Source organism: Fringilla coelebs, assembly GCF_963513975.1.
Source record: "Fringilla coelebs genome assembly, chromosome: 3".
NCBI classification, from domain to species: Eukaryota; Metazoa; Chordata; class Aves; order Passeriformes; family Fringillidae; genus Fringilla; species Fringilla coelebs.
Genome location: NC_140030.1, coordinates 78,058,340 through 78,065,401, shown reverse-complemented (window position 1 = coordinate 78,065,401; position 7,062 = coordinate 78,058,340).

Here is a 7,062-nt window from a genome sequence, read left to right as displayed (position 1 = left end):
CAGGGACAAGAAGCAGATGGTGGGCTGAGAAAACAGATAATGTTGCCTCTTCTCCTTCACAAAGAAACCTTCTCCAGAGCAGAAACTCTTCCCTGTGCAGAAGCCCAGAGAAATTCACACCTTCCTTCTCACTCTAATTCCTCAAGAAAGGCAGAAAAGCAGCACAAAGAAGCTGGAGAAAGACTGCAAACACCTCTGAGCTGCCAACTCAAATGATCATCCTCTTCAGCTCTTGCTCCGGGTCACCCTCTCCGCCCTAGGCACAGCACCAGCCCGGGGTCTCTAGGTTAAGACAAATGTTCTCCCCCATCCCACCCCCCTTGCTTTTCCAATTCCACCGCAGCCCACAACAAACAGCAGCTCGCTGGCCCTACAGCCATGTAACCCAACCCCAGCCATTGTTTCCCTTCCACAAGGTCTATATTTGACTTTGCAGCACCGTGGCTGTGCATGTGTGTGTGTGTGTGCATGTGTGTGCACTCTCTGCACACACACGCTCTGATATTTGTTCAGAGCCTCATTCCCTGGATGCCCGGGATTGCTTAGAAATAGCTTCCATGGGCAGTAGATGTTTGTGCCTTCAGCGGGGAACTGGAGGGGGCAGGCAAAAGAGAAGCAGGGAGGGGATAGAAAACCTCCTGGCTCTTTTCTCACTATTTGCACCATCTCGATGCTCTGCCACACTGTGGAGCACAGCTAGGCTGGCAGACAGCAATGCATGCACTCAACAGCGGAACTGATGGCATATCTGGGGAAGGATGGAGAAAAGGACAAGCTGTGGTCTTGGTGACTCTCTCTGGTGTTACCCTGCCTCAGGTTTTGGTGGCAAAAGTGCAGTTAAGCCTCCAAAAACTCTTCAAATCTTCCTAGGCTGAGACCACCAGAAATGCCACTTGGAAGTACCCAGTTCCCCTGGCCTGGTGGCTTTGCAAGGGATGCCTCAGAGAATGGGAGCTGCCCTTGGATTCACCTTCCTACATTCCAGTACTGCACTAAGAGTAGCCATCCTGGGCTTCCCCAAGATGTATTTTGTATTTGCCCAAAGCCTCCAGGAATGCTGCCCAAGTCCAATATCACAGTCCCTGTGACCCCAGAGTATCTGGGAATACTGCCTAGACTTGGCATGAGCTTCTTTTATTTCCTCCTTTTGTGACCTGCCAGGATATAAGGCAAAATGAGAAAAAAGTGCAATCCAGATGAATGACAGGGAGAATTACTTTCATCCTAAACACTGATGATCCAGTGAACTCATTGCCACTGGGTAACAAGAAAAGGCATTCATTAAAAAAACCTGACTAGACATTTATATAGACAATGAGAATAAATAGGAATGAACTCCAAAGACCTATAAACCGTCTTGCTCCAGGGCATTGAAGATGAGTTCTAGGCGATGGTATAAGGAGCAGCTTTCTACAAGGGCAGATTCTGCCTTAATTTTGTGCAGGGCAATGTTTGTACTTTCTCTGAGCCATGCAGACCCAGCCCTGGGTGACAAAGGATGCTGGGCATGGGTAGGCACCATCCATGCATACCCACTTCACACATTAACCATTAGCAAGGCTGAGGCAGGATGAATTCTGTGGATACCCTGGTGGTGCCTGTGAGATGTCCTGGAGAGGTGATTCCTGGCTGCTCCAAACCAAGTGTCAGCCTCCATGCAAGCTTCTGATCATCAGCTTGCTTCTCCTCCTCTCAGAGCCAGATGCAGGGAGTTCTCATCACCAGGGCTGCTGCTTCCTGAGGGGTGGTCTGCACTCTCAAGTGGCCTCCAGGCAGCTGCTCTGTTGGGACTGACTAAAATCTGACTGCCTGCTGCACTGCTGCACTAAAACAGATCTCTCTGAGTGTGGGAGAATGCATGTGTCATTGTGATGGACCTGAGTTCAGTACCCGACAGCCTTCAAACATGCTGTGAGGAGCAGCAAAAGTAAGCTTAAGTCACACGTTATTTTGAGATACAGATTCCTCAAATCCACCCTCAGTACTTCAATCCAAGACAAGACAAAGGTACCAGGGAAAAAAAAAATAAAAGAAGGATTACATACTAGAGGAAAAATACCTAGACTTGAAGTGGGGGGGGGGGGGAAGAGAGTGATGTATAGATGGAGAGCAGTTAGAGAAAAGAGGTTTTACCTGTGTCCCCACAGCTCAAAAGGCTGAGTAAATCCCCTTCAAAAACCCTCAGGAGTTCATGAGAAGGTGTAGGATCTTGTTTTGCCCTGTGATTTCTGGTTTCCCTCTGGGCGCATGTACAACAGGGCTCTCCCAAAGGCACTGATTCAGGGGGTGTATCCGTTCCCCCCACCTGCCTCCTGCTGCCAGGAGGAGGTCTGGAAGGGCTGGAGTGGGAAGGAGATGTCTGCCAGGCTTTCCCTTTGCTGGCACCCACCCGTGGGTGCCTCAAAGCCCATCTCCAGCTATGCAGCCTCCCTTTGCCTTTCCAGCTGGCAGCTCTAGCAATGAAACCTCTTAATCTCACCAGAAGCACGCAAGCATTTAATGGGAGACTCTTGAAACAAATCTTTTGTGCTTTCTCGGTGCTTGCCTCTGAGCTTGCTCCTGGGTGTGTACAGGGGATGGCATATCATGGTGTTTGCAGTGAAACCTGGCAGGAGAGCCTGTTGCAGAGAATGTCAAGGTCATTTCATGAAACTGTGGCCTGTGCTTAGAAAGACTTGAACCCTGGCTACAGAGGAGTCCATAATTAGCAGCCCCAGGGGATGTGGACGAGCGTTGGGAGGGAGGCTAATTGTAGACTGACTGTCTCCTTGGCCTTCAGCAGCTCCCGTGAAGCGGAGAAGTGGTGTGCTCAGCCAAGCACCAAGCGTGTCCTAGGGAAAGGTAATTCCTCCCTGGCCTGCCTGGACCCGTCCCTATAAACAGCAAGAGCTCCACGGGGAGAGCAGTACTGCAGATTTCATGAAAAAAAAAAAAAGGCTCTGTGAGTTGGAGGCGCATGCTAGCCACACAGAAGGGTTTTTTGAGAGACAACACACAGCCATGTGTGTCTACATGATAGAGTCCATGAGTCCCTGCTCTGCCTCAGAGGGCTTGGGGGATCAGCTACCCCCTCCCATTTGTGTACCCTGGTGAAGTGCCAATCCGCGCACCACAGTGTGGGTTGTCCTCCCCTTGCACATGGCAAGCACTATGCCCAAACCTGGATGAAGCCCTGTCTGCCTGCACACACCAAGGAGAGCTGGTGTTACACCTAGCCCTCAGCCACCTCCCCATACACTCTAGGAGACATCCTCCCCCTTCCTCTCCACATACTTTTAACTCAGTTCGTTTCAAACACTTTATTAGCATGACAAGCTAAACAAGTTTTGACGAAGGGGAAAGGAGGCAGAGCCCCTTGAGTCTTGGTCTGAGGCTGACACAGTGACTCCAGCCTTTGCTTCCCAGGGGGTTTTGCCTTGCATTGGCGCAGCCATCCTGCCTGTCAGGAGAATTCTCTCCACTCCTTCACCAAGGTAAATCACTGATCCAGGAAGCCCCTTCAGTCTCTGCTGCATATGCTGGATTTAGCACCCAGTAGGGTGAAAAATTCATAGTGAGCTTTGGTGGGGCTAAGGTGAGGCTGCCGGGAGGAGAAACTTTGTGGTGCTGGAGCAGCTTCTTCTGTAGGGAGCTGACGTCGAGGAGCTGTGGTGAGGATCCCAGCTGGGAACTGAATTTTTCTGGAAAAAATACCCCGTATAAGGTCACAGCCCAATACTTGGTCCCTTGCAGAGCCCTGCAACTGTGCAGAGTAAGAGTTGGAGGCACCTGTACAGGGCTCAGTGCAAGAGCTGGGATCGTGGCATGGAGCTGGCGGTAAGCAGAGAAATGAGTGGGATGCCACAAACAAATACTTGAGGTCAGAAAATCCCGATTTCAGCTGCCTGCCCCCAGGAGTGATGCAGCCGGCACAAAGTGAGTGCAAAGAGCACGAACACGCCACTGCCAGGCTCTGCGCTCTGTGCCTCACATCAAAATGCTGCACCTCAGCAAGAAGCAAGAGCTCACTGTGGCTGCACAATTTTGTGGCTAGTTAGAAATGGCCAGTAGGGGTCACTGATATATATTTATTTAATTCTATTTTTATACACACACATTTATAAATTTACAGAAGACTTGCATAGGCAGCAATTGTAATGGGCAAGCGTTGATGTGCAGCATATCCTTCAAGCACAGAGGCTGGGGGAAAGCGCCCCTATGTATGTCTGAAATACCAGAGTGAGCTGTACATCGTGCTCTGCTCTAACCCGTGATGGCATGAAACCACCGAGCTGTGCCAAGCATCGGTGTGCCGCAATGGTGGATTTTTGTCATTGTTCCCCAGTTCTGCCTTCATCTTCCTTTTCATATTCACAGAGATGCTTTGAGAGAAATTCAAAAGATTCAGAGATTTGAGCCTTGAGGGCAGGATATTGTGTCTGCTTGTCTTTCTGTGCAGTGCCCAGCACAAGTACATCCCAGCCACGGTGGGTGCCTTTGGGCAGTCTCATATGACAAACAGCATTTTGGGTTGAGTTGGGTCAGTGCTGTTTTGTTCCTCAGGCACTGATGGTGGGGAATGTGTTTGCTTGTGAAAAGACTCCAGTGGTTTTTTGAGGGTTGAATCTCTATTACACTCAAAATTGAGTCCCAGCCCTCACTCTTATGTGGTGGGATGGCCTGAACTATCTATACACGTGGGTATGTTTTTAGCAACTGTTTTATTGGCGGGTTGGCTGTATTTGTCTGGTAGGTGTATGCTCCAGGCATACTGGCAGAATGTGTTTGCCTGTGCAATTCAGCATCCACAGACTTGTTTGACTGTCACAGGCTGGCAGTATTTCACTGCTCTTATTGTTCCTGAAATGCTGTTAGGTTTGGGTGCTGAGTTCCTCTTGTATTGGCCTATCCCAGAGAGAAACCTCTGCTCAAACTAAGTCTCAGGTCTTTTGGTTTTGGTGGGCTCATCCACACGAGAAACATCTTTTGCCTAAGAGGCTTTGCCAGCTGATATCTACTGGGGAATCCTCTGTGCAACTGGAGTTAGAGAAGTAGCTGAGGAGGCAAATGTTTCATAGGGGTCCCTTCACCACTGAAACTCTCAGGCAGGTGACAGCGTCCAAGTCAGCCACCAAGGGGCTGTCCAGCACCTGCCATCTTCCTCACTTGACCAGGTTTGATGGAAAACTTGAGAGGACCAAGCCTGCACTGCCTTCTTCTGGTGGGGAGACATTATTTCTGGCATCTCCCTTTTCACTAGCCAAGACCATAGGCACTTCAGAGGGATTTGTCCTTCCACAGGGTGGCACCTGCCCTTCCAGGGGTTCCTTTTATTCAGTTACAAGGGTCTATATAAAGTGCTGCCAGTTGGAAAGTATTTTGAAGAGATTCCTCCCTACTCTTCACTAAGGGTCATAAATTCAGCTGGTATTTGAGAGAATCTCAAATGTACTTCCAGGACTGTTTGCTGAGGGCTTTACATCCGCCAGAGGCCCCTTAAAATAAAAGGATTATTGGGAGTCAAGTGTTAGATTACCTGGTGCTTGTTAATTGAACTTCAGAGGCTTTAGCGAGCAACTGGCTCTAGCAGGGAGCTGCACTTTGGTATTAATGGTGTTATATAAATGAATCTAATGTAACCTAGCGTCATGCTTCTGCATCATGTCACATCTCTGGGCTCAGGGCAATGGTGAGTCCAGCTCACAGGCATACCGGATATGGGGAAAGGCAGGGCAGGTGTATGTGGAGAGGAAGCAGGATTGGGAATCAAGGCCTTTGGGATCTGGGGGAAGAGTGTTTTTTGGTGCTCAGAGCAGGTGACTGGTGCTCAGCCAGCCCAAGTCGAGTTCCTGTCTCCCTTTGGTGGTCTGACCTTGACATCTGATTTTGAGAAGAGTTGAGTTTAATGGAAGCAGTAAATGACAAGACCATCTGAAAATCAGCCTCTCTTCTTCGTTCAGGGCTTATTTCACCTAGACTTGCAAAAAGTTTGAAGATCCTACTCTGACAAATCACTAAAGGAGAGCAAAGTACTCTAATCATTGCTGCCATCAGTGCTCACCCACGGAAACCTGAACAGACCACAGCTGTGAAGGCTCCAGGGCAGCAAGGCCCGGTGGAAATGAGAAACCTCATCAGCTATGAAAATTTCATCAGCTGGCGCTGCGGAAGCAAGAATCTGGAAGTGCAGAGCAGATGGGCAGCCTGGATTCTTGGAGCCATTGTCCTTCTGCTTGTTATCTGACTCCAGCACAGGGAGGATTTGGAGAATTTATGGGGGCACAAGTACTGAAGGCTTTCTTGAAATATCCCTGGCTGACGCGCGGTGTGGTGCAGACGGCACTTGCTGGGCGCTCAGCAGACGTTTTTGCACAATATTCCCAAGGTCATGGAAGTGGGGTCCTGCTGAGCACCTGTCTTTTATTGTGTAAGAGAGGGGACCATTTGGGCAGAGTTTGCAGTACTGTGAGTGTGGTACTACCTGAATGTAAATCTTAAAGCTTTGTAAATGTCGTAGTACACTGAAGAACATCATGTAAGTTCTATCAGGACTTTTCTGAACTGGGCAAATTTCCTCAGAACTAGGCTCCATTGTTTACTATGTGAATCATCAATTCATGAGATGTTTGTGAAAGAAAGGATAACAGGAACAGAAGGAGTGGGTGAGTAAGTCTATGTACTGGGCATGAAAAGAAATGGAAAAAGTAATTGTCTGCACTCAGGGTTTAATAAATGGGATTATTTGGTTAGAAATTAAAATGTACTGATTTTTCAAAGACCCAAGACTAGAACAACGCAGTGGAAGATTTTGCTCAAATGAATACCAAAGCACATTCACAAATTGTGTCAGGGTTTGACTAGCTCTTGCCTGGCACACGCTGTCCTCAGCACCACTCCTTTGAGAAGCAGACAGTTGTCCTTGGCGGGTTTCAGGGGGGTTTCTCCATTTACCACTCTACTTTTCTGCCTCCCTCTCCACCTGCTCCCACGGTTGGTTTCTATTTCCCTAGCGACAGGCTGGGATACGCCCCAGGCTGTCGGGTCGTTTCTCAGAACACGGGGCACGTAGGAAGGGGCAGGGGC